Raw genomic sequence first — 14,201 nt, forward strand, 5'->3', positions numbered from 1 at the left:
AAAAACACTGTTTCATATACTTCTCCATGTTTTCTTTGGGTCATACTGGTTCTCTGTAGTAGATCAGGTCTTTGGAGACCTAGAAAAGAGTGTTAGATTTACTCTTCTCTAGTAGATTTCCCATTCTTCCAGAGCAGGCTTTACCTGCTTCTAGAAAACTTTATTAGTTGATATTTAGATTTATAAGAAGAAAAGATCAAATATTTTTTCTTGGGCATTGTCATCCTGAGGGTGCTTACATAAAGACAGCTTCATTTTTTTTCAGATTTTCTGAAAACAAACCCTATGTTTCTGCTGTGCCATTTTCTCTTATGCAGAAAGTAAGAAAAATTTTAGTTCTAGTACAGATTAGCCACTTGAATTGTACCTTTGTTCCAAAGATTGTTTGTGCTAAGACTGAACCTCTCTCTGTTGAACATGTATGTGTATGATTTGTCCGTACTTTGGGATTTGGATCTCTCAACAGCAGTGTTGTTGCCTAGCAAAGTCTGGTATGACACAAGACTAATACAGTATGTGTAGGTAAAGCTGATTTTAAATTTAAAATGACAGTGTGCCCTTTTTAGTCATTTATTAGACAATGTTTATACTGACCCATATCCTTTTTGTTTTCCCTACTCAGATGTTGCAAGAGCAATTGAGTTACTGGAGAAACTGCAGGAATCTGGAGAAGTACCAGTACACAAGCTACAGTCTCTAAAGAAGGTGTTGCAGAGTGAGTTTTGTACAGCTATCAGAGAGGTATGAATTTGAGATTTATAGTTATTTCTCAGACTAACATTCCTCGGTATAGAAAAGCATATTTGCCTTTCAGTGCTATGTTGTATAAAGGATGATGGATGTGAGATGTGTCTGTAGCTGTCTGCTGTTATGCAGAGTGTAGAAGTTACTGAAAAGCAGACACAGAACAATTGCATCAGCAAGACATCAGGGCTGAGGCAATCAGCCTTGCTGAGGAGAAAGAGTGATTAATTAGTACTTCAGTATTCTGCTCTCACTGTTTGAGGGTCTGTGGTAGCCTGTACAGCGCTGTGCTGGGATATGGGGTCATGCCAGTCTGGGTCAGTGCAAGCTTGAATGCCTCTCCTTTGGGCTCAGGTGTGTGATAGGGAGGTGCTGATAAAATCAGAATGTGGTGACAGCCAAAAGGGGCAAGGCTGAAGTTAACTGAGCTGACAGGAATCTTACCTTGGAAATCAGTGGTTGAATCCCAGTGGGCCTTGCTCCTTATGTCAGAAATTCTTGTCATACTGCTAAGAACTGTGATCATTCCACTACAAACTGTGGTCAGGGCCTTCCTAAGCTCTGCCCAACAGCAGGTAGATGAATGAATAGTAATTGTTTTCTTCAAGTCAACCTAGAGAAGATGCACCACAGTTCTACATGCATACAAGCAGTATCTTTAAAGCAGTTAAACAACATTTCTGTTGGAAGTTTATTAGAAAGAAAACATGGCTTAATACAATGTTGTGTCAGATATTTTACCTACTAAACCAAGGAGACTCTTAGCCTGTCGAACAGAAGCAGCTCTTAATGCCCTAATGAAGGCAACATCTTTTTAGAAAGCCTGTAAGAACTTCTGTTTCAGTTTGTCTGTCTGCTGCCTGGAACTAATCATCCATTGCTGAAATCAATGGGGAATCTCATGTTCCCTCAATGGTAGCAAAACTGAGCTCCTGATAATTAGGCAACAGGAGCAGATTGATTGAGTGGACTGCTTAGTGGCTGAAAAGAAAAAAGAGATGAGCAGACATCAGTTTAATAAGAAAAATGGAACACACACTTTGTTTTATGGAATATATTCTTCAGTGTGAGAATCAGAGAGAGGCTTCCACCTAATTAAATTGCAGTTTTCAAGACTTTTTAAAGGGAACAGTGTTCCCTGACAATAAATAATAAACAGTGTTCCCTGACAATAATAATGGCACTGTGTACCCTCAAAAGCTGATATTCTGACTAGTCATTTCATTTAAGCAAACTAAATGCTTCTTTAAGTAACTACAGAACATAGAAAAGTTGTGGGATTGTTTGGGGTTTTCTTCAGATTGCAGAGCCTGGTACTCCAATTGTTAAAGGCAGCTTTGAGTCTTTGCAGCATCATTACTGAAATCTTAAACAAATTTATATTAGTCTCAAGAAAACAGTTTTAGCAGAAGCAAAATTTAAGAACAAGGAAGCTGGCTTAGAAAAATGCTTTCTCAGTTCAGTGAACTGAAAGTAGATCTTGACAAAATCATCTCAGTGGCACAAAAGGACTTTACAGAGTATTGTGTAAAGACAATCTGCATGTGACTGGAGCTAGTTGTTACACAAGAATTGAGTGATGATGAATAAACAGTTCTGCCAACTTCATAAACAAAAAAATGTATTTCTTATTAAGTTTATATATAATCTTTCTAACATATCACTAGCAGAGAACAAAATTTCTACACCCAAAAAATTTGTACCATTCTCTGATACGTGTGTAAATCTTCTTTTAGAAAAAAATTTTCAAATATAAAAGGCCCAATAATAAATCTTTTCATTTAGGGAGCGTGGGAGGATTAACATATGTACATTGTGAGTACTTAAGGTTGTTCTACATATGGCTGCTCTTTTCATCTACATTAAGTCCTTGGAAGATATTAAGACTGTAACTCTCTTTTTTTCTACCAGTTGAAGAGCTGTTTGAAAACTTAGAAAATAATTGCTTCTATATAAAAAAAGATTATAAAAACATGGAATATTTTGGTCACATTACAATGTCAACCATCTCCAAGCACTGCAAGAGGGACTGGGAGGGTATCTGAGCTGTGTCATATCATTAATCAGAGATGCCCTTCTTGTCTGTCCTTCATGTACACTGGAATTTATTGAACAGCACAGATTTTTCTGAGTGTGTTTGCATTTGAGATAGTTAAGGCTACGCAGAAATTTCTCTACAAATGCTCTGTCCCATTGTTTATCTTTTCTTACCTTAGTGCAAGATGTGAGAGTGTGGTGATTAGATTTTAATTTTCCTTATTAGCGCCTACACAGACTAGAGGAGAAAAGTTGTTGACATTACAAGAGAATGCACAGCAGCCAGCTGGAAATAATGGGAAAAGTGGGAGTGAAGCAGACCGGGTGTGAGCTGTAGGTAGGAGTAGTCAAAATGGGATGAGGAGATAGGCTTTGTGTTAGTATGCAAATTCTGAAAGAGGCTGCTTTTTATATATATGCAGATATTCAGATCTGCAGTGTGCTGTGTTCATTCTATAATGCAAGATCTGAGCCTTATTTTCTTTCATCAGAAAATCTAGTAAAAGAGACTAAGGCTGACTTTCGTAGTCCTATAAACACCATAGTGGAGGAACTTTGTAAAATAAAAATTTTCATTTTCCAGTCCAAGAAATTCTGGAAACTTAACTGTCCAGTGAGTTTGATTGTTACAATAAGTCCCTGAGAAACTCAGCGTTGGGCTGAGGGTAGGTGAAAGGGTCAAAGATGAAATGCAATATGCACTGTACTAACTAAATGTGTCTTGTCTGTTCTACAAGTAGAACTAACTACAGAAGCAGGAGGTAACTTTCACAACCCATTAACCTTTAAAAGTATGAGATATGATATTAGATGGCATACATTCCAATCTAATGTGTAGGAATCTATCTAATGGCTGTAATTAATTGTATTTACGGGAATTTATTTAGTAAATCAAATTTCAAGTCCCTACACTAATATTCCATAGAAATAATTTTTTTAAAGCGAGTGAGTGAATGAAATTTAAATAGAAGTACTTTAGCATTTTTCAAGGATGCTATGTTAGGAAATGGTGATTAATGGTTCTCACTTAGCTAAATATAAGTGCCACCAACTGAAATATTCTGTCTGGCACTAGGCAGGAATATGGATTAGCTCTGAAAAGAATGGAAATAATTGAAGTGTATAATGGCCTCAGTATTTCCTTTTCACCTGAATACCCCTAGACCAGAAAACAAGTTAGCCAAAGTCTGATCATACCGAAAGTCAGTTTTGAAAAAAATTTAATTTTGTTTTAAAATTACTTCTTTTAAAAGCTCCCTAGCTACATGAAGATTAGTTAGGCTTCTATAGCTTTGTCATCTGATAAAACTTGCACAAATTTTTTTCCATTATACCATTAAGTCTTTTACCCTTCTAAATGTTTTTGCTGTTTATTTAAAGCTGTTGCTATGTTATAGTCATCTGATTTCCAAGGGGTTACTGGAATAAATGAAGTGCTTTGAAAGTGAATGCAATTGAGCTACTGAGAAGTTACATTCATATGCAACATAAAACTAGACAACCTAACTGATAAAGTTACTTTAATTGTTATAAGTCAGCAAAAGGAAGTTGTAAGAACTGTAAGATAAGGTAAATTTCTGGTCTGGCAAGAAACCCTAAAGACCTGTGGGCACAAAAAGCTGAGCAAAACACTGTGGATCATCAACAAGAAAATGTGACATGCCTTAGCAGCTATGTGAATTTCATTTACTGCTAACATCTGATAATTGGTGGTCAAGAACCAGGAGAATAACAGTACAGTTTAATAAACACTTGAATCTCCTGAGCGAAGTTTTCTTTCAGATTGATTCCCTGATTTCCATTTGTGTGTGTTAAATATGTAATATTCAGATGTATTTAGTTTTTCTCCCAGCTTGCCTTTGCTACTCAATTTTTCATTTCAAGGTTAAAACTTAAGTTTTTCTGTGTGGATATTGTTTGAAATAAGATCTGACTAGGAAATACCTATGGTGAATCAATGCCAAAATGAATCAGATAAAAATGTGGTGTGGCGACCAGGCACACAAAAGTAACCATTATTTAATATTGTTATGACTCTCACCAAAATATCACGTCATCACAGAAAAGCAAATCTGTAGGATTCAGTCACTGATGAAGGAGGACAAAGTACTCTAATCTTGTCCATCTTGTATGAAATTAGTCATTGGGAAAGCATGTTGTCTTTGAAAATAGTTTAGTTCCTATGTCAGCAGTTTAAAACTTTTTTAAGGTTGCTATAAAATATAAACAGAGCATCCTGGACATTTAAAGACTTCTCTTGACTTACAGGCCTAAAAATGGCAATGGCAGAACACTGACCCATATTTTTCATGAGCTTCTGATGCTCCCTAGTTACTTTAGAGATATACTTGCTCATGTTGTATAGTATTAAAATCATAGTTTCATTATATATTAGGTAGGATAGTTTAATAAGCCTAGTCAGTATTTTGGAATTATTTCCTTTAATTACTAGTTTCATTTCCATGCCTTCGTGATCTGGACACCCAGAATCCCAGTGCTGCTGATGTGCAATGTTTTTTTATCTGGTCATTTCCTCAAGCTGCCCACACACACTTTCCATTATTAACCCTGATATATGGCTTTGCAAATATTAAGGGACCAGAAGAAGGCTGCTGGGTGGTGAAAACTTAATCTGGTGGTACTATACAGTGATGCCATGTGTGAGAACAGAAGGCTGGCTGGAACCCTTAGATGTTCATTCACTTCAGATATCCTAGTGTGGTTGTATACTCCATTTTTACAGGGCTGTACTAAATATAACAATCTGGATATTAGCAGGACTCAGGCAAAAATCTTCGTTTATTCTTTCATTTAATTATTAATTTAAGATTTTAATGTAGGAGTCATTTAAATACCTGTTTTCATTGTGTTTCAATAATCTTAAAATTTATTTGTTCAGTTTGCAATAAAATGCTGTTACCTCACATCCCAGACCTAGTCTCTGAAAGCAGAATGTCATTGTTTTCTGCCTCATGAGTCCTTATGAAAATGGAGGTGCAGCAGGCCAAATTCTCTCACTTGGCACCAAGGTAAGCCCCCAAGTCCAAATTCTGCCCTGTCTTAATGCTTTATTTTTGCTGGAAGCTGCATATTTGTTACAGGAGGAGAAATACAATTCTGGTCAGTCTGTCATCTCCACAGGGCAAGCCCAGCGTTTGAAGTTTTTAAATTATAAGATGCAAGCTTGGAAAAAAAAATGTATTGAGAAGACTTACAGCCATAATTCACAGCACAGAACTGTGATTAAAGCTCAGTAGGAAGCCTGACATCTAAAGATCCCCTGCTGTCGCATTTGCCCATGCAAACCAAACCGAGCAGAAGTGATATGCCGGACTTACTAATAAGGCAATTAGTAAACAGAAGGGCAATAGGACAACATATAAGAGTAAAGTGACGGAGATTTATCAGCTCAGGTCACAAAACCAGTATGGTTGTATTAGCATGATGCCTCATTACACTGGCTGGGAAGCAGAGTTCTCCTCAGGCTAATCTGATACCTTGTTATAACTTGTTCTAATGTTCCTGATAGCTTATTCAGAATCACTGCACCATTAGTTTAGTAGTGGGACTCATGCTGTAGCAAATATGGAATTGTGCAAATTCACCAATTTAATTCAGATTTTTGCAGGTTTATGCATTGATTTATTTGTAACTTTTCAATAAAATTTGTATTACTGGATGTTAATTGTAAAGTTTTGTTATTTTATCTTTTTTTTTAGATATTGGAGTAGATTATGTCAGACAAACCAGTTCAGTTTACCTGAATTCTGGGGCTGTGTAGTATTTTCTACTGTACCTTTCCATCCCTTTTTCATTTCCACTGTCCCAGCGATGAAAAGCCACATAAAATAATAAGTTTCCACTAAATGAGTACTTCCATCACTGAGAGGAAAGGGCATTGCTTAGCTTGACTCAAATATGATGGTATGGCACAGTAGTAATGTATTCATTCATGTTTTACAGAATTTTGCCTTTACCTCCTGGTTGGGTTGCAGGTACTGTACTCATAATGATGAGTTGAAAGAAGGATTTGTAATGTATGTTTATTTGATAATAAAAAAATCCAATTTCTAAAGATGAGCTGTCTGCTTTTTGTGTTGCCACCATGCTGGATTAGGCATTGAGGAAGTTCAGCAGAAAAGCATAAGTTAGCAGTGCACACAGAACTTCTTTCTTTTTTTAATTACCTTACTGTGTTAAAATATATGCTATTTTTTAGAGTGAATGTAATCAGAAATTACTCCAATTTTGAAAAACAATGAAGCATTACTTTGTTGCGTGCAAGCCCTGGATGGCATGAATGAGAACTTTTGGAAATTATTACCTTGTAACTCAGCAGATGGCCTTCATTAATGGCAATTATATGAATTTACCAAGCTGCCCAGGCATTATCTGAGAGAAGGCATTATTTAGTGTCTGTGCAATTACTAAGTTCCTACCACTTTCATGACTTCACTACAGGAGATTTAAAACAGCTGCTGTTGTCACCTGGTTTTTTTATCTGCCTAGAGCTAAATATATAGATTTCACAGATAGATTACTCTAGAATCTGGGACCAGACTGTATCATGGGTCTTTAATGGATGCTTTCTCCCACTGGTTTTGATTAAAGATCATTTTTTAGAGTTGGCTGGTGGCTATAAATTTAATTATACTTACACTCTGCTTGTGTAACTGTGCCTTTTACAACAGATAAATAAATACTTTAGTGCTTCAAGAGTCCTGCAAGACTCAGAACAATCACATGTCTTGTACAGTTTATCTGGGTGGCTGCATCATATTTACCAAAACGGAGTGGTGCTTAGGTGATGTTCTCATTTTGGCACACAGCTGCAGCTGCATGTGCTATGGAAGGTAATTCCAGTGGAACATGTGTGGTGTATCTCAGCATCTTTTTGGTTTGCTCACATTATCATTTTAGTTTATTATTGCAGTATCCTATTTGATTATATAAAACTTCAGAATAAACAGAATAGCCTCTGTTGCAGTTCATCTCAAGCCTGCTTCTTCCTCTTGAGAGGAATCAGCAGCGAGGTTAGCTACCAAGTAATATTAATAAGTGAAAGATTGTGGGAAGCCACAGCACCTTTTGTTTTTGCCTTGATGGAGTCTCAGTATCCCTCTGCTACCACTTAACTGATGTCACTAATGAGACTCCTCAGAAATGCTGCTCAATCTCCATTGTTTTAAGAAAAGAAATTGTAAAAAACTCTTTTAAAACTCTATTTTATCTGTGTTTTTGTTGTCCTTTAAAACAAGAAGCATCAGTAATTTCCTTCCTTCCCCCTGTCTTCTCAGCTTGATAGGAACATATGAGATGAGCCTGCATGATGATGTCATGTTTCATCCAGGTGCTCATTTTGGCAAGGTTTTGACAAATCTGTTCAAGTTTGGAATATGGCTGTTGCATATGTCAGCCTCAACAGCATATACAGACTTACTGATGAAGTGGAGGGTATTAGTGTTTATTAATGCTTGGTGTATTTTTGAACTGAAAAGTAACTGGCAGCAAGATCTAAGAGAGTGCTAAATTATAGGCTGTGACTTCCAAGTGGTCTTATGGGAATTAACTAATCACACATGTTGGTATTTCTTTTTATCCCACTATATTACAGTAGAAGCAGCAGAAGAGACTTTTAGGACTGCCAAGGTTTAGTGATTGCAAAGGATACAGTTTCTGCAACACCTGTAACACTGTTTAAAAGATCATAGTTCAGATCATAGTTCCCATTGACTTAGAGCGGAATATCGAACAGCGTGCAAGACATATTCATGACTAAGCTTGATAATCACGAAGGTGAGCTGATAATGATACATTCATTTCACTGTTGGGTTTGAATTAGGGCAGTTATTTTGATGGAGAGTGGCATGGTTATTGGAGGGGTTTTTGTGGGAGTAATGAATGAGGGGATGAAGAATCCTGTTAGGATACTTCCTAGTGCAAGTCAAGTGATGGGGGAAGTTGCTGCGGGGTTGTTTTCATTTATTGGGGTTAAGGGTGGAATTCGAACGAAGCCGGTCTGTACTAACACAGTTATGCGGATCATGTACACTGTGGTGAATGATGTGGCTAGAAGGGTTAGAAGTAGGGCTCAGGTATTTAGGTAGGATGTGCTTAGGCTTTCAATGATTTGGTCTTTTGAGTAGAATCCTGCTAAGAATGGTGTTCCTATTAGGGCGAGGTTGCCGATGGTAAGACATGCATTGGCTGTGGGTAGTATTTTTTGGAGTCTTCCTATTTTTCGGATGTCTTGTTCTCCGTTTAGGCTGTGAATGATGGAGCCCGAGCATTGGAAGAGTATAGCCTTGAAGAATGCGTGGGTTGAGATGTGGAAGAAGGCCAGTTCAGGGAGGTTTAGTCCGATTGTGACTATTATTAGTCCTAGTTGGCTTGAAGTGGAGAAGGCAATGATCTTTTTAAGACATAGGAAATAAACTAAATGATCTAAGTATATTTCTCTTGTTCCTCATATAAGTAGTTTTTACTTGCAAATGAAAGTCTGTTTTTCCTTATACTTAAAAGGGTATTAAGCAACTTCCTACTGACTTGAGAGTGTCAGTGATGACTCCAGACAGAATTGACATTGGAGGGAAGAGGGGGCACACAGAGGTCTTGTGTATCCTGTATCCTAACAGCAACAACAGGTGTGTTTCAATTGACTCACCCAATATGCGCAGAGGATGTGACAGCGTGCATTTTTGGGTACATCTGCTACATACTTCTGCTCACACGTGAGGGAGGAAAGAGATTCTGGCCCCAGCCTGTAACCCCTGTTGGGTTGTTTCTTGGACAGACTCAGAATCATATGGCAAGAGCTCAGGGACCAGAATTTGGTCACCACAGATACTGTCAGATCAGAGTGCATACCACCGTTTTCCACACAAAAAAAAAAAAAAGAAAAAAATTCCACTTTAACTTGAGCCTTCATGAAGTATTAGACCCTAAATTAAAATATTATACCTTTGTAGTGATTATCCTTAATTTATTTTTAACAATGTCTCAGGCCCATGCTGTTTTTTATCTACTGCCTAAGGACAGCTTAATAATGCATCAGTATTCCAATCAGTTTTTTCACTTTGGTAGAACTGACCTAGTTTCCTCCATAACCCCCATCCCCTAGAGAAGGAACATTTATATAAAATATCCTCAATGAAAATGCTAAAGCCAACATTCATAATATTTCTTACACATGGTCCAAAATTAAAACTGTCTCATCTCCTCAAGTTGTTAAACAAGACTGAATTTCATTTACAGGCTTGTGCTTTTTAATGGATTAGCATCCCTGTGGCATCATGTGGCAACATCCATGCTGTGTTACTTCATGGAAAGGGATTGATGCAACAATTGTGAAAATGATGCAAAGTTTGGTTTTGAAAATGGACACCAGTGGTTTTTCCAATGCAAACATGTAACTGCTCAAAGGGTAATGAGAGCTTATCATGTAAAAATACTCAGAATGCCAGCAACCTTGAATGACCACATTCTGTCTGATATAAATGACTCATTAATACAGACTAGTTGTCACAAAGCAGCTTTTTCAAATTCAGTTGTCAAAATTCAGTAGCTGCAAGCAACAACTTATGTAATACAGACGTGTCACAGACATTTCTTTTATGAAAAATCCTCTCTCAGGATTTTTCCTCCTGAAGCTGAGAAGTTCAGCAACAAGATGTAAACAATCAGTTATCTGCTGCTGTGGAATGCAACAGGTCCATCTGGATTGGCCCATCTTGGATGTTTTTAGTTAGTGGCCAATCCAGGACTGAATTCTCTCAGACAGAGTCAGAGAGAGCTCCTTTGTTTTCATTCTTTACTTTCTATTCTTAGGTTAGGTAGCAGCTTCTGGAAATCTTTCCTTTCTTTTCTTTTAGTATAGTTATAATAGATGTATATATCATAAAATAATAAATCAAGCCTTCTGATCATGGAGCCCATCTCGTCTCTTCCTTCACCCCGAAAACCTTGTGTCCAACCGACGACACAGACGTGTCAGTGCTTCCAGTAAGAACAGTAATGTATCACGTGCCTTCCTCTCAAATGAACTTTCCAGCCATTTCAAGCTCTCTGTACTCACAGGTACATATTGACTTGTCCTGTTGACATTGACGAAAGAACTTTTGTCAGCTTGCCCTCAGGGGCAGACTGGATTATGTACAGAATATACACTGTGAGTTTGGGTGTAAGATTGCCTAATTCTGCTTCTGTTGGGATTACTCAAACACCTGTCATAGTCCTATAACAAAATGGGCTTTTGTGATTCATTTGCTCAAGCAATCTTGTTTAAGAAGAATCTAAGTTTGTTGTAAACTTGAGGTTGTGGTGTGTATACATCGCATCCATGGCGTTCTCCCACAGCCAGTGGTTTTGTGGGGATCTGTCCCTCACGAGCACTGCATTTAGACAGTTATCAAATTCTTTTTAGTCATTCAGAATAGTCCCTTCCCCATTTTTTTAAATTAACTACCAAAGATAAAAGTAGCTATTAACACAATGTTAATATTTTTTGAATCAACTAGATTGATAGGAGAGAAAATCAGCCTGCTTTCAACTGCCAAATGGAACTACTGCTCTAGACTATGGTGTATGACAGTGTTTGGTACAGTATCTTAGTAAGAGACTATAGCTCTGTATATATATATAGTTTGGAGAAAACATGCTCTTAAAGATGTAAATGTGCTTTCCCAAGCATGCTTATCACGAGGTGATTTTTAAGAGGCAGAACACAGGCGCAAAACCAGAAATTCCATCTGATATTCAAGAGATACAGAATTTAACACACATTAGATATTTTCCACTTTCATTGAGCTACCACAGGTTTATGGCTGAATGGAAGCTCCACTGCTGTGGTTTTGAGCTTGAGTAAGATTTCAGATGTAAAATGTCATTACAAAAGAGGAATTAAGAAAGAGGGAATGTGGTTGGGTCAGCTGCATACCTCCTTGCTGCTAATATATATACACACTTTCAGTTGTGTTTGACATGTTTTCTTTTTTTTATGTCATCATCTGTTCAGGTGTCATCTTAGATGGATAACTAAATTTGTTTGTAAGTAATTTTGTAGAAAGGCAAATACTGTTTGAAATTTCAGAAAACCTACCATAAGGGGCAGAAATTTTAAAAACTCTTCAGTTCTGAAAAGTCTGCAGTCCAAGCAAAAATGGTGATTGGTGTAAAATATCACCAGGTAAGATTCTATGGTTTATGTTGTACAAGAGGTTACCAGAGTCTCTTCTAACCTTTCTAGCATTTAAGCCTTGCTCACTGATGTGGTCAAGCTTGATCTGAACTGGGTGCTGAAGCACAGCTCAAGGGGAGTCTGTCCAGGCATACAAACCAATGCATTCCTTTCCACAGACATAAATGTGTTGGATTAAGAATGGAAAATATAAGCAAGAGGTTATGTGTAAGGAGAAATGCCAAACAGACTGTGAAAGAGTCAAAAATTATGAAAACAAAGTAGAGTGGGAGAGATGCAACCAATTTGTGCTGCAGGTGATACTTGCTCTCAGAAACAAGGGATTCATAGGCACCACCATGGAGAGGTTGCAGCTCTCCAGTGCACCTTCTCTCTGTAACTTCTCCCAGTCACAAGATTGGGCATTCTCCTGGCCTGCCCCAAGGGCTGGGTCATGCATAAGTGGAAAGTCTCCGAGCAGAAGGAGACTGAAGTCCTGCTCCAGATTTGGAGAGGAGGGGAGGAGAGAGGCCAGCAACTGTGCTGAATAAAGCATCTTCTGCTCTTCTCACTATGGTAAAAGACTGATTAAGATACTTCTTTTTGCTTGACATCTTAGAAGGGAAAAATATTTATCATCCAGTCCAACATACGAAGGCAATTAGGAAGACAGGGATTCAGCTGGTTGATGGCAGATGCATAGTACTGAGGTGTAAGTAAATAAGAATCTCTCTTTATAGCATAGCATCAGTTCTGCAAGGATGCACACATGTACACTGTTCCATTGACATGACTACAGAAGCGCAGTGAAACCAATTATGTCTTCCTTGCTCTGGTTATTCTCATGCTAACTCTGCCTTCTGTACTGTCAGGCTCTTGTCTTCCTTCCTTGAAGGTCTTCTTCCAAAAACAGAGATACAATTCTTTTCTACACTTGAAGAAACAAAAAATATGGCAAAGGAGCTAAACCCAGATGATGCCAATATATATTTTAAACATCATTTATCGGTCTTTTTGCAGGTTTTTTCTTCATTTCACCCTTTTACCTGCTTACCTGTGATTTACCGAAGTCACTTACTTAGGTTGTGACTTCTTGAAGGAATCATTTTATGTCTTTTTATTATTATGATCCTGCAGGCCCTGTGGAAACACAGCTGATTATTACTACTTACATCTATGATCTCATGCTAAGAAACCCCTAACATTTTCGAAAAAGGTTACTTCCACACTTAGAAATTTCAGAAAACTGTATCTGGGCTTGCTACATCACAGGTCTGAATTGCAGTGTACTCTGTGTTTATGGGGGGTTTCTGAGCACCTATTCATTGCTGTAAATGATTTCTGCTTCATACCTCTGCCCTTCTGGTGTTCAGATCAGCTTGTCCTAAAGTTGAGCATCATTTTTGTAGGTACAGTTGTACTTAGAATTACATGTTTCAACAGGGGATGAATCACTAAATACCATTTACGGAAGTTAATGGAATAAAATTGTTTAATTAGATTCTGTCTTAGAGAATTCATCAGAAAAGATGCTGCATCATTCAGGTCATAAAGAGAAATACTGCTTCTGGACACCTTTACAAAACAGGCTGCTAAGTGCAGTTTTTCCTGGACCTTCTGCGGCTTTGTGTTGACTTAAATAGCCAAGGCCTAAATAACCTGCTGCTTTGTTATGAGTCTGCATGGAGTAATTTTTGGTAAGAAGCTAGCTCCTAAAGTACCTGTAAGGCTATTCCCCTTCCTGCACTCCAGTAATCTTAAACCAGCTGCTTTGCCTCCCAGCTGAATGCGTGGGGGTGAGGCCCATCATCATAACAATAATACCTGCTGCATCTGACTCGCTGCAGCTCCTGCTGGGAGAGGTAATAAAATGTGCATTTCTCTGTGCCTGCGAGAGCTGACACAGTACAAGGAGGATTCACTTCCAAGTTCAGATTTTCTAGCTGTAATTTACCTCCCGCACTCTCTTTGTAATCTTTGAGTTGTGTGGGAGAATAACTTCAGGTTATGTCTGAGGAGACTACCTGCAGAAGCTGAAAATGTCTGAGGTCTGTATTCATGCTTTCAGGAGTATTGCTTGGTGGGAGTGTTGTATTCTGTGCTCCACAGGAAAGAGAAAACAAAGCTGAGTGTGTCTTGCTCCACAGCACGAATGAGGTCTGTGCGAACAAGCCCCTGCCTGCAGCATGCCTTTACCCAATGAACATTCAGCACACAGACACTCACAGTTTTAGTAGAAATCACT

The 14,201-nt window shown here is 38.0% G+C and overlaps 1 protein-coding gene across 1 annotated transcript in view; it reads left to right on the forward strand.

Moving 5' to 3' along the window:
* Positions 1–622: 622 nt before the first annotated feature.
* Positions 623–14,201, forward strand: part of LIN7A (lin-7 homolog A, crumbs cell polarity complex component) — a 28,267-nt gene continuing 14,688 nt past the window's right edge. The window contains exon 1 of the mRNA XM_031055596.1: positions 623–741. The gene's annotated coding sequence lies outside the window, so the exon portion shown is untranslated. The remainder of the gene's footprint in view (positions 742–14,201) is intronic.

This window comes from Geospiza fortis, unplaced genomic scaffold, assembly GCF_000277835.1.
Source record: "Geospiza fortis unplaced genomic scaffold, GeoFor_1.0 scaffold166, whole genome shotgun sequence".
Lineage (NCBI taxonomy): Eukaryota > Metazoa > Chordata > Aves > Passeriformes > Thraupidae > Geospiza > Geospiza fortis.